Here is a 17,733-nt window from a genome sequence, read left to right on the forward strand (position 1 = left end):
ACAAGTGCGAACACAAACAAATTCCTCTAGCCCGATAATGGTTCTAACCACAACAGATACATTCTATGGAATATTTCCTTAGGTTAGAACCAATCAAGAGGACCTACCTCTTAGTACGCTTATCTCGTTTGATGATGTCCTTTCTTGCTCGCTCCAGCTATCTCTCGCTTCCTTCTTCAAGCAGCTGAAATAAGTAAACAACAACTGTGATAATAAATGAATTGTAATTCAACCTACTTAACAAGTCAAGAAACATTAAGCAATGAATATGTAATATGACAAATCATGTAGGAAATCAATCGATAGTTTCATATATATTGAATCAAGAAGAGATTACAACCATTGTCTTGACGTTGTTGTTCTCCTCTGACAAGACCAGGTTCCCACACACTTCTACTAGAATTCCATGATGGTCTCAACGAACAATAGTTTTAAGGCTCTTCCCTTTAGGCTCCACTCAAACCAAATCACACTTCTCCCTCACAAAACTAGATAGCTACAACTATGGATAGCTTGTTGTTTAGTCCAAACCAAAATAGCACTAGCACACCAACATTAACACTAGCTTGTGCCTGGGAAGAAGGGAGGTTTATATAAGATTAATGGATAGGAGATGGATCCTCTTTTCATGGGAGAAGATCTTTTACCTTGAGGTACTTCCATCATTATAGGGGAAAGGAGCCCAAACTGACATCCTCAACCCCATCCAGCCAAACCATTTACCATACTTCCATTACGAAGCTTCTAGAGCTGTTAATTTAAAAAACTGACATCCTCGACCCCATCCAGCCAAACCATTTACCAGACTTCCGTTACGAAGCTTCTAGAGCTCTTAATTTAAAAAACTTTCCATAACAGGACTGGCGCAACTAGAACACAGCTCATTTGCTCCGGTAGGTGCTAGGGACAAGGCTAATCTCTTCACATTGGCACAGGGAAGACAAGGACCATTGGCGTCGTTATTGTAAACTAGGCAAAACAGAAGTTTTAGGGGAAATGGTGCAAAAGGGAATTGATCTGCTCATGAAGAGGAACACAATGGGGGATTTCTTCATGAAGGGAAAGCATGTAGGGTTCACAGTAGAGGTCCTCCAGGATCAAGGAACGGGGAGTACGAGGACAGTGACAAAATGTTGTGTAACAGATTCCCCCTAAAGCATGAAGGCCGAACTAGAGTGAGGGATGAAATGCTTTATGAATCAGTGTGGGGAATCGTAGCCTACTGTCGAAAAACCTGCAAGCAAGTACAGATACATATACATAACTGAGAACTTTGTCAAATGATACATGAATCTAGTCATGGACGCAACCATCCAGAGAATGATAATGTAACTAGATCAAGGTATGGGCGCAACCATCCATCTAAAAGAGACATGTATATCAACGTAACCATGTCACATCACTCTGCAACCTAGAATTTTTTAATTTGAGCCTATGGTCTTGCTGTTACACAAAAATATCGTCACCATGATTATTTGCAGTCAGTATGGGTCTATCATCACTTGTACTGATCTCCTAAGCAAGTCTCAAACCTCAGCTCTTCAAGTCAAGCTTTGAAAATGAGAGAAAGACATTGAAAATCAACAAAGCTCTGGTTCCGCACTTTCTCTCACTGTTGCCTGCGGTCCCGCACCCCCTGTTTACAAAAACTGCGGACCTACCCACTCTGTCCCTAAAGGAGTGGGTGCGGACCCCTGTGAAAGTCAAAAAGGCGCAAGTTTATTCTAAAAAACTCACTTTGGGTTAATTCTAGATGATTCTAGAAGAAATTTTGACGTGGATTGGTCGCTCTTAGGTGCCTCATGCATCCCAAAAGAGAAGGAGCTAATCCCTTGATGAGAAGAGCTATCCCTTTGAAGGAGGGCTTTATACCTTTGAAGGAGGACCTAGTAACTTCCCTCCATTGCACTATAAATTAAGGCATTGGGTTGGTTGCTAGAGAGGTTAGAAGCTGAACATTTTTGAGGGTAAATGCTGGTGGAATTGAGACTTCCTAGTTAAGCTTGAGAGGAGAGATCACATACCTTTTTGGCTTCATTGGGAAGAGAGTGAAACTTGTCAAAGTAGAGGAGACTTCTTGTTGGATCCTGGGAGGAGCTTGTACAGCATCAAGGCACAGGTTGTAAAGTTCTTCTTTGATTTGAATTAATACAATCAGATTCATTTTTCTCACCAAATTGTCTTATGTCATTTGTTTCATGAATTCCTTGATCATCATGTTAAGTATGCTTTATGATATTGGCTTTTCAGGTGCTATTTGATTTGTTTGCTTGTTTTTGTTTGCAGATTCGCAACAAGGGAGCTCATTTGGATCAAAGGAGCGAGGCTTCCACAAACTTGCATTGGACCTAAGGTAGGCCTAAAACACTTGTTTGCCTTTGTTTATAAATGCATATTTAGAGAAAGATAGTTTTTGATTGGCTTGCTTGTCACTAGATATCGTTAGATTCTAGGAAGGTCTATCTTGTCCGCAAGATCGACTCATGCCGTGTGACAAAATGGCGACTCCACTGGGGACTTGATTTTTTTCCTTGTTTTTACTTTGACCTGAGAAACGGTGTTTTTGTTTCTGTTTTTGGCTTGTTGTGTGAGGAATTGGGTAGATTTAGTAGATCCAGGATTATTTTTTGTTTTTCATAACTTTGGGAGAGGACCACACCCTCGGCTTGAGACACAGTGCGGACCTATCCGAACTTTTGCTTTTAGCACAGAGCGGTACCGCACCTGTGTTAACTGTGGGCCTGCAGACCCTGTCAAAATTTTGGAAAACCTAAGATTTTATCTGTTAGTCAGCTTAGTTTTTGTTTAGATGTTATTATCCCCTGCCCAAACCTGCATATAACCTGTCAGAAGCTTTCCGTAGATTAATTTAATTGATGTTAGGGTTTTAGGTGAAATTCCTAGAAGTTTTGGTTGTTGGGTTTGGTTTTCAGTTTGGTCTTGTAGTAGCTCTGAGCTTAAAGCTGTAGAAGCCTCAAATCACCTTGGTTTTTACTAGCCTTCTTATGAGTCTGACCATTTGCAAAATCTACCTTTGTTGAGGAATCCACCTTGTGTTTTCTCTTTACAAAACTTCGAAAAAGCTTGTCTTAAAAGTTTGGATTTCATTTTTAGAAAAGAAAACGAAATTGGTTGTTTTTTTACTGATTTGTGATTCTGCATAAATTGGTCCTTAGTTTACATCTCGCTAAGTAAAACATCCTTGAAAAAGACATATTGTAAGCTTTGACTTCAAATAGGTTTTTATAGTTTATAGATCTCAAGATTAGTCATTTCCATAGTTTTGAGTGTTTTATAAAAAATAAAAATAAAAACTCTTTTGGAAAAAGTTTGCTTTTGTAGTGGTTCAGTGTTTTGAAAGAAAAGGGAAATTTTTGTGAAAATAACTAGTTGTCTCGTTTTGAATGCATTGGAAAAGACAAAAAGCTATTCTTTTAAATTGTTTGTTAAGAAAGATTTGTGTTTACAAGTATTTGCATTCTCAAACTCTTTCCTAGCTAGAAGTTCATTGAAGGGAAAAGATTGCTTAATCATCTTAAGTGCATTTTTTAGTGATTTCGAGTCGAGTCTTCACATCACGAGTTTCATCTCCGCACCTCTTCACTTAAACAAAAACCAATATAAATAACGCTTAAAGTAAAATCTATCTAGTAATATTTTTATTTCTAGGGATCTGATACACCAACATAGCTTAGGCTAGTGTCTTGGAGTAGGGAGTAATTAACTCTCCAAGACAGTAAAGCAAACAAGTAGCTGTATCTTGCAGTAGCAGAGAAATCCAATTGTTGCATTTATGCTCTGGGAAAGCTCCTCTTAAAGGAGAAGCACGAGATCGTGTCCGAACCATTGTGGGAATCAATCCTTCCTCATTGGGAACGACGCCAGATATTCACATATTAAAAACAATAAACCTCAGATTAACCATTGTCGAGGAGCCTGGGGTCACTTGTTGGTAAACCTTGGATTATGTCAAGGAGCCTTCAAGGTGATTGAGCTTGTTACTCTGCCCTTGCGTGCGTATCGGATTGTAGATTGTTCCCCTAGGTATATTTGTTTCCATTGGTAACCTTAGTGACCATATTCTATAAGATTCTTCCTAAGGTGATAGTGGTGGGAAGATCCCACTGTACCTGGAGCAGACATCGGCTAGACTCACTTAGATTTTCTGGGGGGTTCTCTTCACTCGAGACGGTTTAGTGGAGAAACTTGTGCCAGTCTATTTATTAAGCAAGGTTGCTAGGGTAACTGTTCCAACCACCATTTCTGTATTGAACTCTGCAGCGTTGGGCTTCATCACCAACAAGTGTTTTCAGTACGGAAAGTTACTGTTTGTGTGTGTTTGATCTCCTAGATTCTTTAGGCGTGTGATTCAAATTTGTTTGGTTCTTTAGAGGCTTTAGGTGGTTTTCATTGAGATTTTACTTTGTTTGCGTGTGAAGTAGTTAAAATTTTTTAATCGTGGATGAATTACCGAGGAAGTCCCGTAGACTTCAGGGCCAACCTCCTGAGTTTTCACCGAGCCAGCCTGAAGGATTAAGAGCCCTCGTAACTCCTAGAGACAATAGAGTTGGGTCACCTGAAGAAGGAGAGTCTTCTTTGGTGGTACATCCTGATTTTCAAGCTTTAGTAGCAGATTATAATCCACAATCGGTGTCTGTTTCTGAAGTTACTGGTAGCTTTTCATCTACTAGTGATATAGGTGAGGAACCTGAAATATCCGAGCTTGAAAGTGAATTTGCTGCTACTCCAACATTGGGGTTTACTTCTCCAGCTTCTAGTGGTCCTGGTTCACCTAGGGTAGAAAGAATAATTACCCAAAATCTTCCTTCTGGACTTATAGCTATCGAAGAACTTGCTACTCCGGAAGAAGAAGTAGGCATCCCTATCCCTGAAAATCAACCTGCTATTGAACTAAGGGAGCGTGAATCAATTTTTTACAATCCACCTAGGAGCAGTGCTTGGTATCTTTCTTTGACTAATTTCTTGGAAAACCCAGGGCTAAGCTTTTCACCACCTCGAGTTCCTTATCACCCAACACCTAGAGGTTACTATCCTCCATTAAATATGTCAAGATAGTCATCCATGTTTACTCAATTGCCAGAATCCTTTTTGTACGACGGTCCTTCTGTTCCATCTGGGTATCAGTCACTTTTTGGTACTTTTGCAAGAACATCTCCTTAACCCATTGAACAAGGGTTATTAACTGGAAACAATGGTACTAAGCCGTTAAGTGTAGAAGATATTCTCATGATGTCAGGTACTATTCCTAATCCTCAACCTCAAGGTGGCCAGTTACCGCCTGGAGGGCAGCCTCAAAATCCTTAATTATCGCCTGGGGGACAGCCTCAAGGTACCCAATTTGCGTCTGGGGGATATCCTCAAGGACAGTACATACCCGCAGGATAGTACGTTCCTCAAGGTCAACCCCAAACTAAATATGTACCTCAAGGTCAACCCCAATATCAATATGTACCTCAAGGTCAACCCCAGTATCAGTACGTGCCTCAAGGGTATCAACCCCAAGGTCAGTACTCAAACCAAGGTTTCCAACCACCCTCTGGTCAATCATATGTTCAAGGAACGGGAAATGTACCTTTGAATTATCAACCCTACCCTCAACCCGGTTATGGTCCTAAATATTCTCAACCTGTTATGGGTCCATACCCCAGAATGAATTTAGTGTGGGATCCATCGTAAACTCAACATGTCTTGCAACTGAATGTACAGTTGTCATCTCAAACTGGACAACCCTTAGTTTTTGGTTCACCCCAGCAACCTGTCCAGTCTACTATTCAAACTTCTATACCTTTGGTAGTTTCTCAGCCTGGGCCTAGTACGCCTCGTACTCTGCCTCAAATGACTGCTGCAACATCTGTTCAATCTACCCCACCTACTTCTGGAGTATCGACAGCTCCGGTTTCTATTGTTCCTGTATCTATTCCTCAGACATCTTTACCTCAGTCTGGACCCACAATTCAAACTTCGGTTCAGATGCCTGTAGGACAACCTGGTTCAAGTACGGCTGTCACAAGTCAACCACAATTTACTTATCAACCGTACCAGGGATAGTATCAATTCGGTCCTATTGTACAGCACCCAGTCTATCAGTATCAACAGTACCCTGGGTACACATATCAACAACCTCAACAACCCCAGTACGGTCCGGTTAATCCTAGTTTTCAGGGAGGAAACAATATCCCAAATGCAATCCCTATTCCTAATTATCCTAGATATCCTCCTCCTAGGGCTGGTCTCATGACCCAGAGTTTTAGGGACCCTAATCGTTAGTTACCGTTTATCGCAACTTTGGACTTGCCTGACTTGTCACGCCTAACGAACGATCCCATTAATTATCTTCCATTTTGGCCGCCAATGCCAAATAAGTTGCCTAGTGATATTCCTAAGTTTGAAGGCAAATCAAGAGAGGACTCGTCGAACCATGTGATGACTTATCACCTCTGGTGTGTGTCTAACTCCATTTCAGATGATTCAATCCATCTAAGGCTTTTCCAACGCACTCTAATTGGTCTCGCGGCCAAGTGGTACATTGAGTTACCGCGAGGCACTTTTTATAACTTTAGTCAGTTAACTACTCGTTTTTAACTCATTTTCAGTTTCCAGTCAGATATGACAATGGCACGGAATTACTAACTTCATTAAAGCAGTCGACGTCCACTTACATTTCAGATCACATTCATGAAAGGAGATATCGACGACATTTAGTGAAGGTTTTTATTCTAGATCAGATCTTAGCTGAATGGTTTGTAAAATATTTGTTGCCAAAGATCACTAAGGATGTAGCTAAGGTCGGAGTCATTATTGAGGAGCAAGTAATTGCTCAAGCACAGTACCTTGACTTGGTTTATACTCAGTTAGGTACATTACATGAGAAAATCCCCGATATTCCTAAGCAAAATAAAATCGCTGCAGCTCCTTCAGGGTCTCATGCCACTGATGGTATGATTGGTACGGTTAACACCAAAAGTAAGAAGAAGTCTTCCAAGAATTCTTCTCCTATCATAACCTTGCCAGATTCCCCTACAGGAGATTCTTCCGCGGAGATTTCCGCCGATATTCACGTTGTAGAGTCATCTACAGCCAAATCAAAATCCGTTGTTAAGAAGAAAGGGAAGAAGAAAAATAAAACGGATAAAAATTCAAAAGAGAAACCTGAAAAAGCGGAATCCAATGATGAAAAACGCAAACCTCGTTATCCTTGTCTCATTTGTGACGAAGAGCATTTTACAAGAGACCGCCCTCATCGTGCAGAGGTTGCGAATATTGTCAAAGGTTCCCAAACGCCTGTTGTTTTGAAGGATCCTTTTCCAAGTCAAGACAGTAAGATGATAGGTTCTTCCTCGAGTGCCAATGAAGAACCCATACTGATGATGTCCCATGTTAGGATTGCGACTCGATCGCATGATTATGGTAGTAAAAGTCCTGTTGATGTTAAAGAAGCAGAATCTTCTCATTCTAACCCATCAACCTCAGCTCCCGGTTCCAATCCACTACTGATCGAGAAACCTAATCCAAACTTAGTAATCAAACCGCCCTCCAAGGGTATACTTCGAAAGTCAGCTTTCAATCCACATGCGAGGGCGGCTTAGAACTATAACATTGTTGAGGATTTAGCTGTTTCACCTTTAGCAATGTCAGCTTTGGAAGTGCTTCAATCATGTCCAGCACAGCGTAAATTACTTTTGTCGGCTATAGGAGCTGTTGACGTTCAGGACTCGAACCTAATAATTTTCGATCTAGAAAATAGTACACCGCGCTTACCTCATCAAATGGATTTCCAGATCCCAGTGATAGTAAAAAACAGGCCTATTCATAGGACTGTGATTGATGAGGGAGCCTCAACGTGTATTATGTCAATACAGTGTTGGAGATCGCTTGGTTCTCCTTCACTAAATCAATCCCCAACAATTCTAAAGGCCTTTCATGACCGTGGGTTTCATCCTTTTGGCACTCTATAGGATCTACCTATAGGGGTTGAAGGAAAAACTGTTAATCTAGACGTGGAGGTGGTTGATGCCCCTCTAGATTACAACCTTCTCTTGGGTCTTAATTGGTCTTACGCTATGACAGCTTTCGTTTCATCGGTCTTTCGGGTTATAAAGTTTCCTCATAATGGAAAGGTCATAACAATAGACCAGCTGGCTTACTTTTCATCCGACCCAGCCTCTTCTGAAAGCATTCATCATGTCGGTAAAATGACTATCCCGTATAAGGATGTTGGAGTAGGACTAGTTAAAGTTGCCGGTTTACTGGGAACTTTTCCTTTTCCTCCGATCAACGCATCGTCTTCTTTTGCAACCATTCATATGATTTCTTCAGACACCGTTGTTTATGATGATCCTTGGATTGTACCTTCTGAATCTGAGATAGACTCATTTGGTGATGTTATGCCTTTGAGTCCATATGAAATTGCATATGAGGCCGTGCAATCATTTACTGACCCATTTTCAACCAAAATTGACTTAATGAATGTGGTCCGTGAGGAATCACTTTTCACATCAAGCTCGGATTCAACAACGTTTTCCGAAGTTGTTCACTCTGATGAGAAAATTCGTGAAATCCTATGTGTAGATGATTTACCATGGGAAGATCTCCATCATAGATCTTCATTTTTACCCGAGAATGATGGTTTTGAAAATGATTTTTCATCAATTTTTACGACTGAATATGTCAAGGAACCTCAGAATCCAATGAAAAAACCTGATTCAGAGTTAAATTTGGGAAACATTTCTCGAACTATTCCTATTGACATTTCAGTTAAGCCTGGAATTGTTGAAAACATTCATATAGGTGCCTCGTGTACAGAAGATGAAATTCAAATATATAAGGCCCTATTTCAAGAATTCCACGACGTGTTTGCCTGGTCCTATGAGGAAATGCCAGGAATTGACCCCGCAGTTGTTGTTCATGAAATCAAGACTTACTCGGATGCTAAACCCGTCCGGCAACATTTGCGTCAGATTCACCCAAGGAAAGCTACTGCTATTAAAGCAGAAGTTGAAAAATTACTCAAAGCAGGTTTCATTTATTCGATCCCGTTAACGGATTGGGTATCGAATATTGTTCCGGTTAACAAAAAGCAAGGGACAATAAGAATATGTATCGATTATAGGGATATTAATCGAGCCTATCCAAATGACAATTACCCAACTCCCTATATCGATCAAATCATTGATGATTGTGCCGGCAGCGAAATATTCTCCTTCATGGATGCTTTTTCCTGATACAATTAAATCAATATTATACCTGCCGATCAACCAAAAACGGCTTTCATTTGTCCGTGGGGGACATTTGCTTATTGCAAATTACCTTTTGGGCTCAAGAATGCCGGAGCAACTTTTCAAAGGGCCATGTCTTATGCGTTTCATGACATCAAGCACATTGTGAAACCCCATCTCAATGATTTTCCTGCTCATTCATTACATCGAGCTGATCATCTCATCCATTTACGAGCAATCTTTATGAGGTGTAGGCATTATCGGATTAGGTTGAATCCACACAAGTGTGGTTTCTGTATAGAAACGGGTTGATTGCTGGGGTTTGTTGTTTTGAAAGCCGACATTCGTGTCGATCCCTCGAAGGTCGAAACTATTGTCAAATTGCCTCCTCCTTCGAGTCTTCGCCAACTCCAAAGTTTGCAAGGGAAAGCAAACTTTTTACGATGATTCATTCCTAACTACGCCGAGGTTACAAAGGGTTTTACCCAGTTGTTGAAACAGAATACTCCATTCTATTGGGATGAGATAGCTCAGAAATCTTTTGATGCACTAAAACACACGTTGACCCATGCACCGTTATTACATCCTCCCAACTACAACCAGGACTACTTCTTGTATCTCGCCGCCTCTCATTCCACCATTGGAATGGTCTTAGTTCAGGAAGATGAATTCAGTACTGAACATGTGATATATTACCTTTGTCGAACTTTAAGTCCAACTGAGCTAAAATACTCACATGTGGAGAAATTGGCATTGGCAGTTGTTCAAGTTGTCCAACGTTTTCGTCACTACATTTTACTACGTAAAACTACAGTAATTTCTTATTGCAACCCTATGATCTACATTTTGACCAAGCAATTGCTAGGGGGCAAGTACTCTAAATGGATTGTCATCCTGTAGGAGTTCGACTTGGAATTTGAAAAATCTAAGTCTAAGAAATCTTTAGTTTTTGCGGAGTTAATGTGTGACTTCCCGCGTGCTGACATGGAAACTGTGGCGGAGGAGCCCATTGTGGATGAATCCTTGTTTCTAATCAGCACTTTAGATCCGTGGTATGGGGATATCATTTTTTATCTCCAGACCCAATCCTTTCAGCCAGAAATTTCAAGGTCAGAACGTCGGAAAATACGATTCTAGTCCCAACAATTCAGAATTATTGGAGAGACGCTTTATCGTCGTGGGGCGGACTCTATTTTTCGACGTTGTTTAACTCACGAGGAAGCTGAAAGGGTTCTAAATGACTGTCACTCTAGAGCATGTGGTGATCATATTTCTGGGTATGCCATAGCCCAAAAAATATTGTGCGTTGGCTACTTCTGGCCGTCTTTGTTTAAAGATTGTATTAACGCGGTCCGAAAATGCCACAACTGCCAAATTTTTGATTGAAAAATGCGCACTCCACCTGCTCCTCTCCACCCTATAATTACCGTTGGTCCTTTTACTAAATGGGGTATCTATTTTATTACATGTAACCCTCACTCAGCCGGGGGGCATGCGTATATCATCCTTGCGGTAGATTATTTTACCAAGTGGACCGAGGCGATGCCTACATTTGAGGCAGACGACAAAATAGCTGTAATTTTCGTGTTCAATCATATAATTGATAGGTTTGGTGTTCCACAAGTGATTATCACTTATCATGGGCGTCATTTTCGAAATGTTATGATGACCGAACTTACAGGCCAGCGTGGCTTGGGTCACGATAGTTCAACTCTTTATTATCCACAAGCTAATGGTCTGGTTGAATCCATCAACAAAGTTTTAGTCATCATGATCCGACGAATCATTGGGATTCATCGGTTGAAGTGGCATAACATGCTATTTTCAGCGCTTTGGGCATATCGAACCTCAGTAAAAACATCAACAGGGTTCACTCCTTTCCAACTATTTTTGGTCTGCAAGCTGTGTTACCCATTGAATGCGAAATCCCGTCATTGCAAATGGCCATCGAGTTACTTCCAGCCACTTCCGAAGAGGAAAAATGTTTATTATACTTGTCTCAATTAGATGAGAATCGACGTGATGTTTCATTGGCGATCGAAACTCACGCAAAACGTATGAAAGCTCAGTATGATCGAAATGTGACCCCTCGAAATTTTTCGGAAGGAAATCTAGTCTTATTATACGATCAAGTTAATGATAACTTAGGCGCTGGAAAACTCGTTCCTATGTGGCATGGTCCCTATGTTGTCAAGAAAAAGCTAGCAAAAGCGGCCTATGAATTGGTAGACTTTGACGGGGACTCTTTAGGTAAACCCAGAAATGGTCTTTACCTGAAGAGGTATTATACTTAAAGAATGGGTATAAAGATTTTTAGTTAGGATAGTTTTCTTTCTAGCTGGTGTGTTTTAGTTTAAAAAGTGTGCTTAGCTTAGAGAGTGTTTTTTGCCATTATTCCTGCTTATCTTGGTTTTACTCTTGATATTGCAGATGTCGATGCCTCTCCAAACATACATTGGTTTCGCTAATGGTGCTTGTCGTAATATACGAAACATTTCTTCTGTAGCTTGAGTTATCTATTCGCCCTCTGACGAGTTGGTATCTATGCATGGGGTAAGCTTCGGTCAAACAACGAACAACATTGCCGAGTATAGTGCAGTGATTGGGTTATTATCTGAATCTATTTCATTTGGGATTCGGAGTTTGATAGTGAGGTTAGATTCTGAACTTGTTGTATTACAGCTTAATAGAGTGTATTCCATTAGAAATCCAGTGTTATTGAGATTATTTTTGAGACTGCGTCTCTTGGAACGTGAATTTGATTATATTGAATATCAGCATATTCCAAGATCTTTAAATACATTAGCAGATGCAATTTCTTCTCGAATTTTAAGTAGACATTTGCAATAATCATACATGTAAATTTAAAAGCATTCCATAACGTGATTTACAAGATAAGCCGGTAATAGTGATATCTATATAGGAGTGTGTCAAAAAATACATCGTCCTCGATCATAGGTTGAAAAACACATTATGATCGGCAAAAATGATAAGTACAAAAAGCAAAAATGTCACATGTGCCTACAATAGGCGACCATCCTATCACTAGTGATTATCTCGATAAGAAACCACTGCACGGGCCACTTTGCAAAGGAACCTCCTAAAAAGTCCTAGGACCCCAATCACATAGCGCTGAAGTCGACGAGGAATGTCATCTATGCTGGTCTCCAGAATGTCTCCTGTCAAGCGCTCTAGATGACTCTCCAACTTGGCCAGAGTCTCTACTGATTCGTCCTGTGGGGCTGGCGCAGCTACAACTGGTTGTTTCCTCTCATAAGGCCGGAGAGCGGCTGGTCGCTGTGGACCCACATCTGCATTTGAAACTTTTACTATCATTTTTGGGACGAGATAAAAACAAAAAAAAAATTAAATAGGAAAATGTTGAAAATGATTTTACCTGAGTCATCCCATTGCTCTCCTGGTGGAAGAGCCATGTCTGGGTCACCACGAAAATCTACCCCAGTGTAAGGGAAGTCCTGAATAGAAAAAACCTGGTTTTCCAACCATTGGAAATACTCAGGTTTGAATCGAACAACCTTTGTCCCCTCGTCCGGATGACGGGCCATAGCTGCAACCCATCGCATCAGTTTGGGCTCTCGAGGAAGCCCAACTCCAACAGTAAGGTGCTGCGGGACCAACATTGGGACCCTCTCCAGACCAAAGCTCACAACCAAAGCGCCATAACCAAAGGTCTTCAGTTGTCCGTTCTTGGCTCTGGTCAGTTGGCCTTTTACATTGGCCAACACAGCGTCGTACTAGTTGAAGATGGTGCCTCGAAAGCAGTCAACTGCCATCCGCATCTGGGATCCGGTGGCAATATGTAGTGCGGCACTCCCGCAAAGTCTAGTGACAATAAACGTGATCACCATGAGTTCAGGACGGGATATGGTTTTAATGTCTATCCCTTTGTCTCTAGCCTGGCTGTTGCAGAACTCTAGCCGGAGGCTATTGACAGACTGGCCACCTGGCCTAGTCCCGAATAGAGTCAAGTCTTCATCTCTCTTAGGCAAACTGGTCAAAAAGTATATGTCTTCCTGCTCAATTTCGAGCTGGTGGCCACCAATGAAGAAGCACTGGTCCTGTATGCTCCACTTGTCTACCAGCCACTGCAAGAAGTCCACCTGGGCCCTCATGCCAGGTATGTCCCAGAATTTATACAAGTCGCATGCCTTCAATGCATCAATCGAAGGTTGGTGATTCAATGCGGCAAGATCCACGTCCTCATGCTCCCGTTCTCGCCAATCTAGCATGATGTACACTCTACATCCAACAAAAAGGCAAATTAGAATGCAAGAAATTAAATCGTTTGGGTCAATTTTGAGAATTTTTGGGTTAAAAACCCTTGCTGCCGGGATCACACCCTCTGTATTAGAGACAGTGTGTGGGTCCGCACCTTGCCTTCATGGAAGGTGCGGACCCCTGACTTTTTCCCCATTGAGAAAAAGTCGGGGTCCACAGGCTGCCAGTGTTATGCCCGCGGGCCCCCGCGTGCGGGTTTTTAACCTAAAAACCCTCTAAAAAATGAAATAAAACCCTAAAACAAAAATTGAAACAATTGAAATTGAAGAGTAGGATGATGTGGATTACCTGGAGAAGACAGCGTTCAATTCCGACGGTTGGATTTTCTGCAATATTCACGGGAAGTTTCTGAACAAAAGCACTATTTTCTCACCCAAATTTCAAACGGTAAAAATGAATTGACGAAAGCCCTTTTTATAAGTTTTTTGAATAAATGAATTGAAAATTTGTTTATGTTTCACTTTAGAAAGGTAATTTTTGCAGCTTTTTTATCCATTTCAAACAGGTATGAGTAATGTTTGTATTTTTGTTCAGGATAACGGATTATTCAGGTGAAATCTATCATTTTCAACGAAAAAAAACATTTAGAGTCACCTTTGAGCTCTTTTCTGACTCCTAAAACATGAAAAGATCGCCGAGTTTTTCTTTTTAAACTCGCTAAAATGGAACTAAAAAGATGGTTCACTTACAACTCTTTTCTAACTGTAAAAACATGAAAAGATTGCCGGATTTTTGTCGTTTCAAATTCGATATTGGTTATAAAACGACGTGTCGTTGATCGTTTTTTTACTTTTTCAGATCAGGGGCACTAATTACGAAAAGTACTCCTTGGTCGTAAAGATCAAGTGGTTCTCTAAAGTATTATTTTATACTTTTTCGGGCTTGGGAGACACAAATCTACGAAAATTGTCAATCCTGGAGTCTTCTTAAGTTTTTTCAGACTCTCTAAAATTGAAAAACGCCGAGTTTCTCCTATACTGGACTCGTTAAAATTTCACAGTAAAGGACCTGTTCAATTACAAACAGGAACAAACCACTCCTTCTTAGGGTTCGAATTTAAACTAAGTTAGACTCATCCGAAGAATGAGCTTATAATCAAGCAAATGTTATCCTCCTCAAGCTTGTCAAAAATAAAGAGGTACTTGCCAGAAATGGCGGGGGAAAAGAGAGAAAAATGAGCCTGTTTGTCATACTTTGTAACCACCCTTGAACACGACACTTTTATTCACCTGGGTTGGGAAATCCTTTGCCTAACAGTTGATCAAACCACATTTGAAAGTCTTCAGCCGGTTTCTGGGTATTAACTTTGGGTCAATTGTCACCAAACCATCTGTTGTTTCATTATGTGTTCAAGAGGTCAGTGCCAATAAGCCGTTCATCTGCAAAATATCTGTCATCCATCTTGACCATCCCTGAGTCAGTCCTTCCAACTAAATTTCTTCAGCTTGATCTATGATTTCGTGTTGTGGGCTTGCCTGCGACGGATCGCTTTCTATCGACTTCAGCTCATTATCTAGAAAGATGATCTAGAAATCGTCAGTACCTTGGGATTTGCATGCCTCAATGGTAGGTTTCTCGCCTTTGACGATAGGTTGCATCATTGACCTTTGATCAAAGGATACCGTGACATGTTCGACATCAACACATCTATTCACATCTCATGGATTGTACTGGGTACATTGAGAGCCATTGACATCACTGTGGTTTCTCTCACACTTGTTAACAGTTTACATCATTGACTGGTAATCAAGTAGTTTCTACCATGTTCTACTTCAACACATTCATTCACATGGATAGAATCGTATTGTTTCGGGAAGTAGAAATGAAGACCCTGGATCTAGTTTCCGCAATCCAAGTTGCGAGGAATTTTGTATTCATTATATAGTAGACTATTCATAAACATATGGTTGCATCCATACTGTGTCCACATGAGTCTATACTTGTGATGTATTACAAGATCATTCCTGTATCAGAGCAGTAGTTAGTTTTCTAAGTCAGTTTTGATCTGATATGGCAATGCCTACCTCAGCGATGATATGATCTCATATATATATCTTGCATTGAATGTTTTTACAGGTTCCGACCGAGCTCTCCACAAGATGATCCTCGAAATGATAAAGTACTTCACTCTTCTTAAATGATAAATGAAATCCTCATCTACTACAGACTTCGCACATTAGGGGGCAATCTGTTACACAAAAATATCGTCACCATGATTATTTGCAGTCAGTATGGGTCTATCATCACTTGTACTGACCTCCTAAGCAAGTCTCGGACCTCAGCTCTTCAAGTCAAGCTTTGAAAATGAGAAAAGACATTGAAAATCAACAAAGCTTTGGTTCCGCACTTTCTCTCACTGTTGCCTGCGGTCCCGCACCCCCTGTTTACAAAAACTACGGACTTGCCCGCTCTGTCCCTAAAGGAGTGGGTGCAGACCCCTGTGAAAGTCAAAAGGGCGCAATTTTATTCTAAAAAACTCACTTTGGGTTAATTCTAGATGATTCTAGAAGGAATTTTGACGTGGATTGGTCGCTCTTAGGTGGTTCATGCATCCCAAAAGAGAAGGAGCTAATCCCTTGATGAGAAGAGTTATCCCTTTGAAGGGGGGCTTTATCCCTTTGAAGGAGGACCTAGTAACTTCCCTCCATTGCACTATAAATTAAGGCATTGGGTTGGTTGCTAGAGAGGTTAGGAGCTGAACATTTTTTAGGGTAAATGCTAGTGGAATTGAGACTTCCTAGTTAAGCTTGAGAGGAGAGATCACATACCTTTTTGGCTTCATTGGGAAGAGAGTGAAACTTGTCAAAGTAGAGGAGACTTCTTGTTGGACCCTGGGAGGAGCTTGTACAGCATCAAGGCACATGTTGTAAAGTTCTTCTTTGATTTGAATTAATACAATCAGATTCATTTTTCTCAACAAATTGTCTTATGTCATTTGTTTCATGAATTCCTTGATCATCATGGTAAGTATGCTTTATGATATTGGTGTTTCAGGTGCTATTTAATTTGTTTGCTTGTTTGTGTTTGCAGATTCGCAACAAGGGAGCTCATTTGGATCAAAGGAGCAAGGCTTCCACAAACTTGCATTGGACCTAAGGTAGGCCTAAAACACTTGTTTGCCTTTGTTTATAAATGCATATTTAGAGAAAGATAGTCTTTGATTGGCTTGCTTATCACTAGATATCGTTAGATTCTAGGAAGGTCTATCTTGTCCGCAAGATCGACTCATTCCGTGTGACACATGTGCTCCAACACGACCTGATCAAAGTACAAATTCTAACATGTGAATAGATTTGTTGACATCGAACATGCTAGAAAGTCGCTTGATTATCAATCAATGATGTAAACTGTTAATAAGTGTGAGGGAAACCACCAATAATGACAATGGTCCTCAAGGTACTACCAGCACAATCCACAGAATGTGAATAGAGGAACTAAAGTCGAACACCTGTGAAATCACTTGATAGAAAGCCAATGATGTGAACTTGTCGTCGCTTGCGAAGAACTTGCCATTAGGGCATGCAAGCTCTAAGGTATTGGAAAGGAGTCTCTCAGTCAACTTCTCGGATAATGAGCTGAAGTTGAAGGGAAACAACCATGTCGAAGGAGGGCCATAATGTTTCCCGCATCATCGACACGAGACGAAAGGATGAAAAATGATTTTTTTTCATACAGGGAATCAGAGGTAAATGTATTTGTAGAAGGACAACTCTTGAACATATCAGCGACACAACTAGAAGTTTGGAAACTTTTGGATCCATAGGATCGGTGGTCATGATGACGTGGTAGAGATCAAATGGAAGGCAAAAATGAATGGCCCAACCCAGGAAGGTTAATAATACAAAGGAGGATATCCCAACCCAACACAAAGCAGAAAGTGTCATGTTCAAGAGTGAGCTGCCAACACAACTAATTAGATTTCCAAATTTTCCCCCACCATTGCTGGCAGGTACTCTGATTATTTTTAATTGCGAGCTTGAAAGGGATAGCATATGATTACATTGTAAGTTCATCCTTAAGACGAATCCAATCTAGTAAGTTTAACAAGGCCTAGGAAGGAGAAGCTCATGTTCGTCATGGTGATGAATCTGATGTCGTTTGATATTTTAACGAGTCCGACAAAGGTGTAACTCAGTATTTTTTTCATGTTTAGAAAGTTTGAACAAGACACGTAAAAGAAAACTCCATATGTTCCATT

The sequence above is a fragment of the Pinus tabuliformis genome, chromosome 6 (genome assembly GCF_031772625.1).
Source record: "Pinus tabuliformis cultivar Carrire ecotype Pingquan chromosome 6, CPIR1, whole genome shotgun sequence".
Classification (NCBI taxonomy): domain Eukaryota; kingdom Viridiplantae; phylum Streptophyta; class Pinopsida; order Pinales; family Pinaceae; genus Pinus; species Pinus tabuliformis.